The sequence below is a fragment of the Papilio polytes genome, unplaced genomic scaffold (assembly GCF_000836215.1).
Source record: "Papilio polytes unplaced genomic scaffold, Ppol_1.0 DF823731.1, whole genome shotgun sequence".
In the NCBI taxonomy this organism is placed as follows: domain Eukaryota; kingdom Metazoa; phylum Arthropoda; class Insecta; order Lepidoptera; family Papilionidae; genus Papilio; species Papilio polytes.
Genome location: NW_013525473.1, coordinates 1,220,513 through 1,238,574, shown reverse-complemented (window position 1 = coordinate 1,238,574; position 18,062 = coordinate 1,220,513). Strand labels below are relative to the sequence as shown.

The 18,062-nt window shown below is 31.9% G+C and overlaps 1 long non-coding RNA gene and 3 pseudogenes across 1 annotated transcript; all 4 read left to right on the top strand.

The window, feature by feature from the left end:
• Nucleotides 1-580: 580 nt before the first annotated feature.
• LOC106103592 lies at nt 581-1,657 on the top strand (annotated as a pseudogene).
• A 4,398-nt stretch (nt 1,658-6,055) lies between these two features.
• On the top strand, nt 6,056-7,167 carry LOC106103570 (annotated as a pseudogene).
• Nucleotides 7,168-8,589: 1,422 nt separating this feature from the next.
• LOC106103559 lies at nt 8,590-9,988 on the top strand (annotated as a pseudogene).
• A 4,268-nt stretch (nt 9,989-14,256) lies between these two features.
• LOC106103602 lies at nt 14,257-15,292 on the top strand. Its single transcript, XR_001225627.1, has 2 exons — nt 14,257-14,818; nt 15,227-15,292. It is a non-coding gene; the product is annotated as an uncharacterized LOC106103602 (long non-coding RNA).
• The last annotated feature ends 2,770 nt before the right edge of the window (nt 15,293-18,062 follow it).

The following is an 18,062-nucleotide window of genomic DNA, read 5'->3' as shown; positions in this document are numbered from 1 at the left end:
TGGTACCAGTTTTAAATTAATTCATTTTTTAAAATATCTTTGGCAAAATGTTAATTTATCGGCCAGGGTATCAGCTCAATTCACTTTCTCTAATACATTGTATTGTACCGTGAATGTCGATAATATAACTATTGTTTGCTAAAGTTAACACTACTGTTGTTCAATAATTAGTTGAAATTAACATGCCGCGGGTGAAACCTGACTGTGACGTCACTTGAATGATACACAGAATTGTATTCATACTGAAACATTAATCACATTTAAAGTATACATAAAAAGTATTAAATAAACTCTACAATTCAAAAATAACTAAAAAGTCGTTTCTGTACCCAAAACCTACTTTAGTATAAAGACACAAAAATTAGAAACAAATTAAAAATAGAAAAATGAAATTGAAACTGTTATATCTAGGTCAATATTACAAAAACTAATTGAAGAATGATGTATCACCATTCTTGATCGGAATATTGCATTGATGTAAACGATAAAAATATACTAAACGAGACTGCAAATACTATTGACGCAGTGACGTCATACTATGATAACAAAGTAGATAGTGTGTCATTCGCAAAGTGATTGTACATCGAGCACCATGTTGTTAATATCGCTAATGATACTGATTATTTCCGCATATGGATTTTTTTATTTGTATTTAAAATTAACGTCAGGTATTTGTAAATGTAGTAAGCATCTGGTGGGTAAAGTTGTCATTGTTACTGGAGGAAATAATGGTATTGGCTTTGAGACTGCCAAGGATCTTGCAGAAAGAGGAGCTCGTGTTATACTGGCCTGCAGAGACGAGAGCCGCGGTATTGCAGCAAGAGACAAAATCATCACAGCAACAGGTAATAAAGATGTACACTATAGACATTTGGACCTCGCCTCCTTAACTTCCGTCAAGAAATTCGCTGAAGAATTCATTCGAGATGAAAAACGTCTAGATGTACTCATCAACAATGCGGGAATGAACGGATCTCGAAATGTGCGAACTGAAGACGGACTTCTGCTGGGAATGCAAACAAATCATTTCGCACCATTTTTATTAACGTGCCTGTTGGTTCCATTATTAAAATCTTCTGCTCCGAGTCGTATAATCAATGTTTCCTCTATGGCACATATTCGAACAACTCTAGATTTAGATAACCTTAATATGGAAAAGGAAACCGAAGAAACCTTCAGAAAGGGTCGAGTTTACGCTCTTTCTAAGCTTTGCAACATCCTATTTACTATCGATTTAAGTAGAAGATTAAAAGGTACTGAGGTGACAACTAACAGTCTTCATCCAGGCGTAGTCGACACCGATATTTTAGATGAAATGGATTTTAAATACGTTCACCTAATAAAACCATTAGTGAAACCCTTGTTTAAGAATCGATGGGAAGGTTCACAAACTACTATATACCTCGCAGTGTCACCAGAAGTGGAAGATGTGAGCGGTAAATACTTCAGGGACTGTAAAATGGTCGATGTGGGCACGGAGCAAGCACGAGATGTTGAACTGGCTCGGAAACTTTGGGAAATGTCGGAGAAACTCCTTAACTTCAAATCAAATTTGTAATAGTACAAGCACAATGTGACTGTAAAATTATATAATATTGATAAAATTAGTATGTTTCAACAGACAGTAAACACGAACGCGAAGGATTTATTACCTATACGTAGCAGTTTGACACGTCCGACAACAATGTCAATCGAAATCAGCACTACTGAAGATTATGAATAAAGTTTTTAAAAGAGAACATTCTCAATATCCGTTTTGTCATTTATTTATTTGAATGTCTCTGGATGTAGATCAACCTTATCTTTAAATATTATCTTATCAATCTTGAAAATAGACATGTTCTGAACAGAGCATTATGTCGACAATCTCTTATCACGTGTTTTACTAAATTTAGGGAGATCTTTATTACATTTTTTTTGTTTCTCCTTATTCAAATAGCATTCTTAAGTTAGTGAGTTATTACTCCACCAACCATTGTCATGAACCATTTAATCAGTTATTTTTCATACTTCTTTCTAAGTATTTGGTAAATAAAAGCAAATATGATAAATCCTACTTTGCATTCAAATCATATATCGCATAGAGGAGACGCATAGGAAGGAGAAATGTTATCTCTCATCCATCGATTAAGTATAGGCAACTCAATACAAATGCGGTCACTCCGCTTGTTCAATGAATTCAGGTGGCAGCATGTTTGCCATCATATTATAAAAAAAAATGTTGTGTCCCTGATTAAAAATTATACTAAGCTGAATTTCGTTTTTTAGTACGTTTTTAAAGAGATATAGGTAGTTGAAACACAAACAGACAGTCCTTCACCTTCATTCAAGTTACGAAACGAGTTATTTGTTTACCATTCGCTAAACACTCGGATAAATTACAGCTGTATTATTGTTATTTCTATGAAAGGACATTTATTTCAAAAATTAGCAACCACCTGGTAATTCTCATTCAGGAAACCGAATCTGAATGTCTCAGTGTCGGTTGGTTGACTTCACACATATCTTTGAATTTCTTCGCAGATATGTGCAGATTGCATCAATATGTTTTCTTTCATCGTAAGAACATCGGGTAAATTTTTACATACATGAGAAATATGATAAACACATTGGTACATTGCGCGAATCCAATTCAAGACCTGTAAATTACAAGTCAAGTGCTTATCCCAAGCCAGCGACGTTCTGAAGAAGAGAATAGGTACAGAAAAAATGTTTGCCTCTCTCCGATCCATCCCCTTTTCCATCAAATATTCTCCTGTATTCATTGTACATAAAACAAACAGAAAAAATACTAAATGATAATCACGTCTGAGGCGATCATTACGTCAATGGATGGGGCACGAACTGAATCAATCATTCGTTGAAAATGCTAATTCGACTGCGTATTTTCCTTTCGTAAATACATCGAAGCAAAATAAAACCGTCGACACGTTCAATCACTCAACGTAGCTCTCTGTTATCTTTAAATCACTCGAGAGAAACGAAAACAAATATATGTATGTACAAGTATCGCGTCCCTTGTATCTACAGCTCGCAATCAATCGCAGTTCAATTTGTGTGCCTTCAAACATTGTCAGCAAACATCTTACAATGTTGAAGCAACATGAAATTTTACAGTTTATTTATTAATTGTTGAATATTGTTAGTTTCAGTTAGAAGTCAAATATTTTTTTATTAAAATCCGAAATTAGCGTTATTCACGAAAAAAATACACTTAATAAAAGTTCTTATGTCACGTAATAAAATTAACTAACCCCTTTCACATTTGTACTACAATTAAGAATTTATTTTTAGTTTGAATCTAATGTTATATAATTTACGCTTATAAAACTTTCTCAGTCGTACTATAATTGTGTTCATTATTTACGGATATCATTACATAAATCCAATTAAAACGACATTATTTACTATTTAAAATAGCTTCGTTATTGTAATCGTTGTCTTAAAACAATTTCAGACAAAAAAAGTAAAATTACCTCCTCAACATAAGCCAAAGCGCCTACTAATTTGAGTAAACGTTAATAAAATGTTAATTAAATACACTAAATGGTTTTAAAGCCCTCAGAATCGCAGTAAATCGCATTAACTTTGAATTTATTAAATGAAAGGTTTTCAGAAGTACTCAGGTGTCGGTTTTCTTAATGCCTTTGTAATTATTTATACATTTATTCAAAACTTTTCAGTAGCATAGAGGTGAAGACATAACTAGATTATCATATTTTCTTAACATTTAAATGTTGTCTTAACAAAACATAAATCAAAATACAAATCATAAAGTGCAATTATTTTTATTACCTGTTGTAAAAAAATGTTTTATAAGTCGCATAGTATAAGAAATTTTATGTAATTTAGAGGCTCACTTTTTTATTACATTAAAGTTTATTAATAGTAACTAGCTATGGTAATATTAATCGTGTTCTTTTAAATTACAACATTGTTGGACGTGGAAAATTTTATCTTTCACTTCTTGGAGCTATTTAGTAGTAATGTGCACAATCTGGTTTTCAACAACATATTTTATTATCTTACTAGGTAATAAATTTAATGGACTCGCTTTTTATTGACAAAAAAATTCTTAACTTTACAATTTAAACGTTTAGATATAATTTGCATATATGTAAGCTAACCCTTGTCTTGTCACAATCATTTTCATACAGTATTGTTATTCAGTAAGTTTGTCTTAGAGTTTTTATAAAATAATGGACATCAGTCTCACATATTTAATTCAAATCTAAAGTGCATTTCACATCTCTATTCCCTATTGCGGCAAGTAGTCTATCCCTGGCAGCAACACCACGGCTTTGCCTTCGACAAGCGAGAATTATACGACCTCCGCCGACTGCCAAATGTGTTGTGGCTTGAAAAACACACCAACCATACCCGTAGTTTTAACGGCGAATGTAACAAAGGATTTGAAAGTTAGAAATACTCTTAAAAGGCTTTACAACCTAACACACACTACTTAAAGTTACACATATTTATAAAAACTTAAATAAAAATAAGAGTAATCTTATCGTACCAATTTACACGTCATATTCGCTATTATGATTGCAAATAAAAAGGTTTAACAACCTCTATCAATCGTCATCGTCAACTTGCTCTTGCCTCTCTGAAGCCGTCATATCTCAATCCACTCCCTTCTTAAGCATATTCTTTTTCACATGACCCATAAATACTTTCATCGGTCTTCCCCAACTTTTGTAACCATTCACATTTAATCTTAAAACTTTGTGGTTTATGTCGCCATTCTCTTCTTGGTTTAACAACCTCTGACACTGGTTTTTAATTTATTTTTTCGCATCACCCTTTTAATGTTATGTGTACGAACTACTGCAACATTTTACCCCATAAATTAAGAGTAAACAATGATTTAATGATTTTATTACAATACTAGCTTTTATTGAGTTTATATTTAGCTCATTAATGCTAATATTAAGCAAATGATTGTAATAAAACCAAAAATAGATTTAATATGTTAAGTAATAAATAGAACTAATGCAAAACAGGATCGATTGATAACAAATTGGTGAAACAAAATCTCATTTTGCTTCTGATTATTTGGACGGCAAAAATGAAGGCAAACAACTCGTGAATGATTTTAACAAAATTTAATAAATGCACTCATCGTACATAAAAATTATTTTACAATATATTTTACGCCAGGAAGTCCAATCTGTGATCTTGACTCGATTTTTTAAATAAATAGCTCAACATTTTGAAGAACAAGTGAGTCATTTTAACTAATTTACCTCAGCTACTCCTTGGATACAATAAGATGGAAATGAGCATTGTGTTTTATCCCATTATAATTTTTGATTTGAAAGTTGCGGAGATCGTTATTTGATTACCTTACGATAACCGACTAACACATCACCTTGTAAAGCGTCCGGTAATGATGTCTATTTCGGAATATCACATATTTCCAGTCGAAAGTTACAAGTTGAGGGGTTTAATATGAAAAAAAGAATAAAGGTCTGCCTTTTTTAACATTTTCCAACTATTGTTGGTAATACCTTTGTGTTGATGGTCCTTTTTGTATGCCTTTGTAAATGTTTGTTCTCTTTCTTAATATCAATTTAAAAATGCAAAACAAATAATTTATAGCCAATTGCTTGCAATATAGTTGCCTTTTTGATTAGGTGCTTAAACACGATGAAAAAATCGATTTGTGCCATCACGTCCTATCACTTAGGGTTCTTGTTATGTGTAAATCGGGTGAGAGAAGAAAACAAACACAGACGCAATCGCTAAGAGACATTTCACCTTCGAACCTTTCAAGTACTTTGCAAACACATTTCAAAGGAATCCTTAAATTGAAATCGAAGACACGATATATTTACATCTATAAAAATAATGGTCACGAGGTATGCTACCTGCAGATATTGTATTTTGAGACCTTGAGATGCCGTTTCTAAAATAAAATAAAAGACATCATTTTTCGTTTGCATTAATTAAAACGTATCCAATCACCTATACTATAAATCCCCACTTTAAAAGTACTCGATTTACATAAAAACGATCTGCACTATGAGAATATTGACTCTTCAGTATGATATAGGCATTCACTTCAGCCAGTTCCGTTGGTTTGAAAACATCTGAGCATAAACATGTATATTGAATATTACTTTGCTTTCAATTTGATGCTAATCATTTTTGTTTTGATACTTTGGACCTATTGTAAACTATCGGTAGGCATTTGCAAATGCAAGAACCATTTAGTTGGAAAGGTCGCAGTGGTTACGGGCGGTTGCACGGGCATCGGGTTCGAAACAGCAAAGGATCTCGCAAAAAGAGGTGGTAGAGTTATTATAACTGACATAGACGACAAACGAGGAATCAATGCCAAGAATGAGATTATTGCAGCAACAGCAAATAACGACATCCACTATCACCATTTGGATCTTGCTTCATTTAAATCGATAAAGAAATTCGCAGCAGAAATAACTACTCAAGAGAGACGTCTAGATATTCTCATCAACAATGCTGGTGTGTTTGGTTCAGAAAAAGTCAAAACTGAAGATGGCTTGCTGCTTGGTATGCAGGTCAACTACTTCGGACCGTTTCTTCTAACAAATCTCCTGCTACCTTTACTGATATCATCTAAACCTAGTCGTATAATCAACGTGTCATCAATGATAAGCTTTTTCGGTACAATAGACCTTCAAAATCTTAACATGGAAAAGGAGACACCTGACACATACAAAAGAGAAAAGGTTTATGCAGATTCGAAACTTTGTATAATACTTATAACACAGGAATTAGGTCGAAGGTTGAAAGGCACCGGGGTAACTGCTAATTGTTTACACCCTGGGGTATCCTTAACTGAAATGTCGGGTAACACCAATATAGCATTAATTGCGTATTCTCTACCATTGTTGAAGCTGTTTTGGAAAACAAAGTGGGAAGCGGCACAAACAAGCATATACTTAGCAGTGTCGCCAGAAGTTGCCGACGTGACTGGAAAATATTTCCGAGATTGTCGTGAATCGAGTGCACTCAGCCAACAGACGAAAGATACGGTATTAGCACAAAAATTGTGGACATTAACTGAAGAACTCGTTGGCTTGTGAAATGTGATTTTGTGATATTTGTACATATTTTCATGAGTTATTTTAATAATCATAGCTGTAAGTTTATATATAGTTGATTAAAATGTTATACACTTTACCGTCTTCTAAGAGCGGGCACACACCTTTGACTAAACTCTCTCACAACTGTTGTGCGATTGTCGTTTATTTCACAGCCAATTCAACTGTTTATTTCCATAAGTAATGTTCAAGTAATGTACGCACCTCCATATAAGCTCATAGGAATCAACGCGAGAGTAAACAGTTGTGCGACAGTTTAGTTTTCGGTGTGCACACGCTCTTAATTGTTAAAATGAATTTAATACCAGTCATTAAAATATTGCTCCTAACATTGTCTTCTTATCACTAAAACCTATGTTAATTCAATATTGCATAAGAACATTCATGGACATAGATTCTCGCAAAATTATCCAAAATAAGGTTTTTCTTATATATATGCCTTTTTTGTTTTATAAACAAAAACACAATTTACAATTACATAACTAATTATAAAACCCCGCAAAAACTATGTTATTGGTTTATTCGCGGGTGCGGAGTACCATGTTTGTATTTTTGTGTGTGTATTGTGTATTAACAACAATATTAATGTGTGACCTTTATAACATACATCTCAAATCATGTATTTTGATATTACAGTTTGAGATAATTTATAGGTCTGATCTTATACGTTGTTTTCAAGTAGTATTCAAGCCAAGGTCAACTAATGCATCCTAAGCACTGAATAATAAAAATGCAGAATAAAATTCGCTTCTAGAAATATTAAATTAACAATCTTATTTTAGTAATGCATTATCATATTTAATTAAATGAATAAAATACATATATATTTCTATTAAAATGTGCAGTCTAAAAATTTATAACGCGCATCGATAGTTTTATATTTTTATTAATACTTCTTTTGAAACTAATTATACGACCCCAGTAATTTTCCACTACGAACATTGTCATGACCTTGAGGATTTTGCATCCGTACCATAAATTACCCGATACATACAAAAAAGAGCATATGTCAACATATATGCTAGAATAAGTCTTCTTTTTATATTATATTTAGTTCATGTCGAGGAATGTCAAGTTAAGCGTATCTAAAACAAAATAAAATTAACAAACAATTTAAACGAAAACGTGTTCCTAATTTATACTATGATATTTAAACATCTTCTCTTAGAATTTAAAATATTTAACCACACACAAACACTTTTAAAAATATGGCATTTGTTTGGTGACAGGTATGTAATCACGACCAGAATGCCTGTTAGATAACATATATTAAAAATGTATATGTAAATTTCCATTAAATTTGTAGTAGGTAAATTATTTTAAGCATTGTTGCGTAATAATTCAATTGGAACAAATAGTTAACGTTTGATTTTTATTTGAGTTTTATTACCTATCGTTCTAAAAAAAGAAATGAATATCGGTGCGGCTTGTGAATTGTATTTGTATTCTTACATAATGTTACGTAATATTTATATTGTTCCCAATGTCATATTTAATTAGTGAGTTCAAAAAAATTCAACCTAACACTATCAATAATCACCATTTCATTTCTTCAAACATATGAATTTGGTAGTAGAACAGCAGTTAGCTACAAATAGTGTTGTTTCGTTGGCATGAATCAGAAATCAGGTATGGTTCACATTACGCCAGTTACGGCTGAATAGCTGGACTGTCCAAAAAAGTAGAGCGTTCCGCCAGTCATCCACCAGTCACGCTCACTGGTGCCAGTTCACCGACAGTCCAGTCATTCTCAGCCACGCCACCTCTATTGACCGACTGTACTAGCTAAATGTGAACCGCGCATCAAGCGGACATTACATTTAGCGATGGTTTCTAACAGTTAACAGCTTACTGCCTTCGCGGAAACATGTTACTATTGTTATTCCTTGTTTATTTACTTGTTAATTTTGTTGTATTGATAGTAATATGGGCGTACTTTAGACTGACTCTCGGTTTATGTAAATCTAGCAGACATTTAGTAGGGAAAGTGGTTATTGTGACTGGAGGGAACGCTGGTATTGGATATGAAACAGCAAAAGACTTAGCGGATAGAGGTGCTCGTGTTATAATCGCCTGTAGAAACGAGGGACGCGGTACGTCAGCTAGAGACAATATCATCAAAGCAACTGGTAACAACGATGTTCATTACCGGAATCTAGATTTGTCATCTCTAAAATCTGTCAAAAAATTTGCTAATGACTTTTTAAAAACCGAAACACGTCTCGACATACTTATCAACAATGCTGGAGTATTTGCATCGGACAATGTGAAAACTGAAGACGGATTGTTATTAGGAACGCAAGTGAATCATTTCGGGCCGTTTCTTTTGACAAGTTTGCTATTGCCATTACTTAAATCGTCGGCGCCAAGTCGTATTATAAATGTCTCTTCGATAGCATACAGAAAATGTGAATTAGATCTACAAAATTTAAATGCTGAGAAAGAAAACGAAAAGACATATCAAAAGATAAACTTGTATGGGATGTCAAAGCTTTGCAACATTCTTATTGCAGTTGAATTAAGTCGTCAACTTAAAGGAACAGGAGTGACTGCAAACAGTTTACACCCAGGCTTAGTAATAACAGATATACTTTACGATATTAATGTTTTCGGTTTTCAATTGATATTACCACTGGTCAAGTATTTTGCTAAGACCGCTTGGGAAGGCGCACAAACGTCCATATACCTGGCAGTTTCACCGGAAGTCAATGATATATCGGGAAAATATTTTGAGGATTGTCGTGTTAAAAAAACTGTTAAGAGAAACGGATATGATCCCGAGTTAGCACGTAAACTTTGGGAATTGTCAGAGAAGTGCGTAGGTCTTAAAACAGATTAATATTGTATATTGCATTATTCATGTTATTCTTCAAAATAATAAATGTTTATTGAACGATGAATGCTGTTTATAATATAAGGTTTATAAAACTTAAAGTAAATAACATATAATTACCTTAATTAATTACCAATGAAATTGTTAATTTTTTTATATTAAATGGTGAATGTATCAAAAATTCCAACGCCTTGGGATGTCATTTATTTGATTTTTTATACAAAAAATAAATAAAACCGATTTTAAAAACAGGAATTTTTAAATGTCGATAAGTTTTAATAAGGAAAATTAAGTTAATGTTATTTTTTGTAAGAATTTATGGTAATTAACTTAAATTTTTAGAAAATAATACATAATTTTTTTACTTTTAATTTTTTGTTTCTTTGATATAAAATCGCGTTTGATAATAAATTGAAATCATCAACGATTTTGACTTTAAGTTGGCCTCGGGATGGTTTAAATATTATTGAAATTTCTATGACTATGTATTTCTGTGAATTCTACGTACCTAGAATTTCCACAGCCGAAAAACATGTACAAAACATGTTGTTATATGTGAATTTCTAATCAATAAAACTGATATAGCATATATATTTGTAGGTATTTGTATACTCTAGGTTAGTATTGCAATTCATGCATCAGAGTTATCCCTTGTTTATTCTTTGGTCTATTATTTTTTTACAGTTAAATTTAAATATGTCCTAGTGTTCTTCTTCTTCTTCTATAGCTCTACAGCTCTTTGTGGGCCTTGGCTTGGTCCAGCAATGTCTTCCATTTCGGCCTATCTCTGGCCACGGTCCTCCAGTTTGCTATGACAACGGTTTTCGCATCTCGACTTATGCCGTCTATCCACTGGAGCTTTGGCCTCCCTCGACTTCGACTGCCCTCGGGATTACTTGTCATAACGCGTTTAGGAACTCTAGTGTCATCCTAGAGTTCTAGTTCAGTTTTATTGAGCAAAATTATTGTAACTGCGTGACAAAATTATAATTATTTAGTACAATCATGTACTATTTTCCCTGTCAGTTTGTTTAAATAACATTGTTATAATAAACAATTTGGTGTTCAACTTTAATTTGTTGTACATACGATACAATATTAATAATTGTTGTTATTTTTTTATAACCCATGTGCGTCTTTTTCCTTATATACTTAGTACATTGATGTCATTAATTACGTAAATACACTATTATTGACGTAATTACATATTACCGCCAGAAGTATATTTATTTGTTCATTATGAGTATTCGCTAAAATAGTTATGTTTTTGATCAAAAGTTTATATCACGTATCATGAAATATATTCTACGTTCGATTATAATAATCTTACTAATATAAACGCAAAAGTTTAAAGGCCTGTCCCACCATTGGCTGATAGAGGCTCAGATAGCTTAAAAATGACGTCACTGTCAGATAAGGGAACAAAATATAATATTTCCATGACATAATTGTAAAATGAGTTTAACGATACAAATTATTATTATTAAAAAACTTTTATTTTTTTGAAAATCATTATGATCGTATTTTTATGCTTTGTTTGTCATATTACTTTATAGTTTGCGAGTTGTAATAAATGTTTTTTACCTGTTTAAGTAAACAAAAGAACTTAAAATGTAGGCTCGTATTAAATGTAACTTACATGCTGATTTGTACGTGCTGTTTGTTATTCAAGTCTTACTAAACCTGATTGATGGGAATAAATTTAAATGTTAAAACCAAAAGACGCATCTAAATGTCTATTATCATACAAATATAAATCCACAAACAACAATGATTGTCTACTAACTACAACAATAGTTTTTGCCAGCGACTTCGTTCCCACGGAAATAATTAACAAAAAACAAAATCAAATATGTATTCTTAAGGAGTTTGTTCTGCATGTTCGCTACATTTCACCGAGATTCGTTGAGAGATTGTGGTGATATTATTTTCTACAAACATCTACCCATCCAAACTTTAATATTTATATTACTCGTAAGAAAGAAGTATTCTTACAATTGTAGTGTTGAATAGTCAAAATATACGTACATTATTTTTATATAACAACATTTCATAAACGTTAACAAAAATCCATAAAGTTAATATAATTTCTGTGTCACATATTAATCATAAAGGAATTTTTACAGCACAAAAACAATAGTACAAATTAGGAGTTTGCAGGATTTTTATTTACAACATTAATTACTTTGTGACAAACTTATGTTTCTAAAGATAGTTAAAGAAATGTTGGTTTTATAAGAATAATCAAATACATCTCAAAGTTAAAGCCAACTATTTGTATTAAAAAGTAAAGAAAACAGAAAATAACTATTTGCCTTTTTAACGAATTTATTCCGTTGAGACAGGAGTGGGATCCAAATTGTGCAGCTTCGGGAGCTGTGCTTAGAAATCTTTTAGAGATTCAATTACTCGTTTGAAAGAAACCTTTTCCTTTTAAAGAAACCTGTTAGTTGTAAAATATTCTTTTCAATTTCTGTAATTGAATTTCTTTGATAGATCAACTTTGACTACGATTGAAGTTAGATTTTCAATACATTCGTTTTTAGAATAAATAGAAGAACACATGAAAACCAGTGTGTTTTCAATTCAAACTTTGATACTCTAGTTCTCTTTTTCCTGCGTACTTTGTGTACACACAACGTACAAAATGGAAATTTCGGTTTACATTTTGCAGGGGACGAGAGAACATACTATCTAAAAGTATTTACCTTATCTTGCATTAATAGATGAATATTTGATTAAAATTATCCAGTTGTTTTAAAATAAAATTAAATATAACATCACATGGTAATTTCGTTTAAAAAGATCTTATTAAACGATTACTTACGATGCATAAATATAAAATTACTAAAAAAATAACAGCTTGACCTTGCACTCAATGATTCATACTTAAAACTGCATATTAATAACCTTGAAACGAGCAAAATATGTTTCATCCATACTAATAGTATAAAGAGGAAAGTTTTGTATTTTTATACGTTTTGATATAACCCAAAGACTACTGGGCCAATTTCAAATTCTTTCACCATTAAAGCGCTACGTTATCGGCGAGTGTCATAGGCTATATATTTTAATTCGTAGACGAAGTCGTGAGCAACAACTAGTAAAAAATACAACAAAACTGTATCATATGAAATGGTAAAAGCTTAACTTGTGAGCTTAAGATAAGATATCATAAATCACTTTGATGTTGGCTTAGAATCTTGTCTTTTGTGTTCCAAACTTTGGACGCTATGAAATATTGCCAAAAGTTACACAAACATCTCTTAAAGTGTTCTGTTGAAAATATATAACGCAATAGACTTGGACAGGATACTAGACGACGATGCAACTTCAGGGCTTAGCGACCAATTTATAAAAACACAATACAATCACATGAATTTTTCACAAAAATATTTTGGTTATGAGATTCAATGTATATTAGAAACTGTTAACGCCGTTATCAATGTGAGTAAAATCATATGTTGAAACAAGCAGACTTTCAATAAGTTATTATGAAACAAGTAATATTTAGATTTTAAGTCCATTCCTACTTAACATAAGCATCAATTGTAAAGGCTTGAAAAGCAAAGTACGAAAAATACGAAACGACCGCCGTCTCAAAATGGTGAACAAATTTTTGAGGAACCATTCCAACATAAACATTAAATTAAATGGCTTGACAAGTTTAATATAATACGTCTAAATAAATATTTAAAAAATACAATAAAACGAACTGTTAAATGGCCAATACAAAATATCAGATAGGATCAGATATGCTCGAAACGAAATTTCTGGCGCAATAAATGATTTAAGAGGTAGGTGTTGACTGAAGGCTGTTAACAGCGGCGACATTTAAAAGCCCAGAAATGTTGAAAGGGTAATAAATGGATGAATAAACTGATAAATGTCTTCCTATAAGATAGTTCCTTGTAAGAATTGTAAAATCTTTTTAACGATAAAAAATATTTTATGAAATTAAAAAGACATTCTGTATCGTGCAGTTACGGTTATTGTTGTTAAGAATCCGACACAAAATACATACATACATACAGGAAAATAAAAGCGCTCAGTTTGACAATGGCGGGTGTAAGTGCACGAAGATATAACAAGGAAGGCGCTTCCATTGAGACAATATCCTATTTCAATGAAACTATCAAACTTAAATTGAACTGTTATATCATATATTTTATCGGAATATTTTACTTTTACTTATTCTTTTCAATTAAATTTTTTTTCTCAAGTAATATTTTTATTGGTATTTTTCCTACGAAAACAGAATTCAAAATTAATTAAACATTTCCCTCTTTGACATAACACAACACATACTCTTTGTTTTGAAAAATACTAATCATGTCAATTTGACGATTAGTAGTCTCGTCAAGATGTGAAAATTTATCGTTTGTTCGCTCAATATGAATGAATCTTATCTACATTCGTGCTTCTGGAATTCATTACATTTCGCTGAAGATTTTTCGTTGTTCACCTCTTATCAAAATTCTCATAAATTCTTCGTATTGCTGATTGCCTTGCATATCAGTGCATTGGTTATGTTCTACGCGAACGTATTATTCTGCAGAGACGTGGATATACTGCTCAATCAAACAGATGAATGCATAAAAGTTATTAAAATCAAACTAAAATCCATCCAATCGGATCATAAGAAGTTGACCAATATTAAAAAACGAACGGAAGAGCAAACGGAGACTTGTCGCAAATGTGAACATATGATTTCAATGCTGCGTACTGCTTGTGTAAATAACTTTAGAAACATATCAGAAATTAACAGCGAAAACTGACGTATAAAAATTAAGACAACTTTATCTTGTTGGATATATGGAAGTGAACAATATTAAAAACTAATGGTGATTTTCTACAACAAGCAATTATCACAATTTTCATCTGAGTTATTTCACAAGTGAGTTTCTAATAGTTAATTATTTTTTCGCTTGGTTGAGTGGAAATAAGTTAAAGAAATATTTATAAGGTTGTCAGCTCAAAGCTTTGCTTATTCTTATGGATAAAACTCAGGGAATGATCCCATCCTTGATTTACCATTTATCACAAAACCTTTTTCGTATTCTTTGACTAAGGGCCTAAAGAAAGTTATTATTTATTACAATTGAGAAGAAAAAAAATCATCGGGATAGTATTGAAAGGTTCAGTGAAACCGGTTCCTTTTGCTATTTAGTTTACCACGCCCAGAAACTATGGTGACAAAGATGAATTATATTTTTATGTTATTGTCAATTTGGACGTTGATGATTTTATTTTTAAGGCACACAAAATTTAAATTACATTGATAGTAATTATGATCTTTTTTCAGGTAATCGTGCTACGACTTCAATTTGTATTTCTACACCAATTGGGCTACATATATTAATTCATTTTATTTTTCTTAGTATTTTTTATCGTATACTACCTAATAAAATAAATACTTTATAAACAAACAATCTGTTGCCCGCGACTTCGTCCGCGTGGTATTAGAAAACATACGAACTAAATTACAAAAAGCTACGTATCCCTCGGGAACCAGACATTTCTCTGCGATGAAGCTTATCTCATATGTACTCCAGACTTTGTTTTATATCTGTGCCAAATTTCAATAAGATATGTTGAACCGTTGCAGAATGATCGAGTGAACATTAAAAAACTAAATTAATGTATCCCACGGGAACCGTAACTATTCCCGGGATAAAAAATAGCCTATGTGTTCTTCCAGACTATGCTCTAAACCTGTGCCAAATTTAATGGAGATCCGTTCAGCCGTTTAGGCTACAAACGCTAACAAACATCCATCCATCCATCCCAACTTTCGCATTTATAATATTAGTAAGATTAGTAGAATTAGTAAGATATAAATCAGTTGAATTTAAAAAATGAAGGACATACTAAAAATTACTTTAAGCGCCATCTATCGTATCCAACAATATTAAAAGCGAGTGAGCTCAATCATATTGGAAAAAGTCATTTCTTTTTTAATTTTTGTATCTTAAAAAAATATTCATCTGTCATTGATTGCTTACGTAGTACTATTATTGGCAATTAATTTTAGTCTGTCGTAGATTAAGATGTTTATCGACAGATAGTAGAAATAATTAACGTTACGATATAAATTTCAAAAGGAAATTCAACGCTTACTTTGCTTCGAATGAAGTATGCGTAAAGTTAAACGAATTCCGCGACATGGGAGGAGGCATTAGTTAAAGTTAAGCAATTAAGAAGAGCGTAAGCGGAGAGATTGGATGCAGGGAAGTTCTTGTTTTCCGTTCCTAAAACTATCTTCATTACAGTATCTCCGCATCCGAGCAGGCCGGGACGCCGGGCGATGCGCCGGGACTGAGCTGCTATGTTTCGTAACCGCGCATATGAACACACACGAGCAGTATTTCGCCGGCGGATAACAGCGCGGTTGGACAGCCTCCAACCGTTTCCGGCCAGATTAACTTTTTATTCAATCCAAACCGCATTAAAGCTCTCGCGACCGACAAAATGTTGATTAAATTCAAACAGCGAAATGAGGTTTATTTTACACACGTGCCTCGCTTACGTCCAAGTTATTGTTTATGTTACTTATGTAATTTAAATGTAAAGTATGAAATTGTGTACACTCACCAGCATATAGATACCTAAACTAAATATGTAAGAAAATGTAAATGTTTAAAACTATATAAATACGTTCACAGAACTAAAAGTATTCTCGTTTCGATTGGAAAATGCTAAACTAGAATGCAAATAAGTTGTATCAAATACTTATATTATTCTTACTAAAATTAATTCGAAAGTCGTTCCAATTCAATAAAATGCGAAAATCATTTTGTCGTGTATCGATCGATGTCACGTGGCCATTCGTCTAATAGAAACGTCAAAATTAAAAAAAAACAGAATATGTTTTTATCGGCTTTATTTCACACAATCATCACACATATTATTCTCACTTACATACCTATCGTATACCTATTTGTTAATTTTATACAAAGCTTTTGTTTTAACTTAATGTAAACCCTTAACTATGTTTTATAACTACACAATTTTACGGTGACATCAATGAACTTTACGGTGTGGCCTTAATGTCGGCAGAACAATCAACAAATCAAAGTTAAAACTAAAACTCAACATAAAACTAACAAACGAAGCCAAATTTAAATTCAACAATAACGTAACAGGAAAACTTAACAACAAATCAATGCTTAAAATTATTTAACATTAACAATTTAATAAATTAACAACACAACCATTAAGCTTTTAATACCTTAGATTTCCACTCCCGAAAGATCTGTACAAAAACATTGCTGTAACATTCACATTTAAAAACAGGGACAGCGATGTATTTCGACAGTAGAAACCCACGGTTAAACAATCATAAAAAACATACAGTTTGTAACTATTTTATCCCCTTGGCTAATTTTCTTAATCACTGTAAATAATTAATCAATTCTACAGATATATTAAGAATGCTGTTCAATCTTATAAAATAAGTATCAAATCATTTATTAAATATTAAGTTTAAATACCTAAAAATACTACATTGTACTTGAAGTATTAAAAAAATGGAGGAGAAAATAGTTACAATATTAAACTATAGCTCTTATGAAATATTGTATGCATAACTTTAGTTCACGAACGATTTAATTTCAACAACTATTAATGGAATTAACAAATAACGTTGTAACAATCAAATATTAACTCATTGTTCTCTAATTAGACAGGTTAATTTCAAACTGTTTAAAATTTTAATTGGTTATTTCGGACAAAATTTGACTCAATAATTGTTAATGTGAAAAGGTAATTAAATACAGTATTATAAAAGCTTTTTACTACCAAATCTATACAATTAAGATGAGAAGTAGTATGCACACGATATTCATATAACAAAAAGCATCCTATTAAGATTCTGAACAGAACCCTAACAGAAGGCGAAACAAACAAAAGCATAGAAGTAACAATTCAGGCACTTCGTGAGATTAAGGCACGATGTGATCGGTACGAAATGTTAGCAAATGTTTATGGAGTAACTTAGAACTTTCGTATTTGTATCGCGAAGAACGAGCCCCAACTAATTGTGCTGGAGTGCTTATTTAAGTTATCAGAAACAATCGGTGGATGAACAACAAAACAAAAACTTAACTTCGAGTCAATAAAGTTAACATTAACAATGGCCG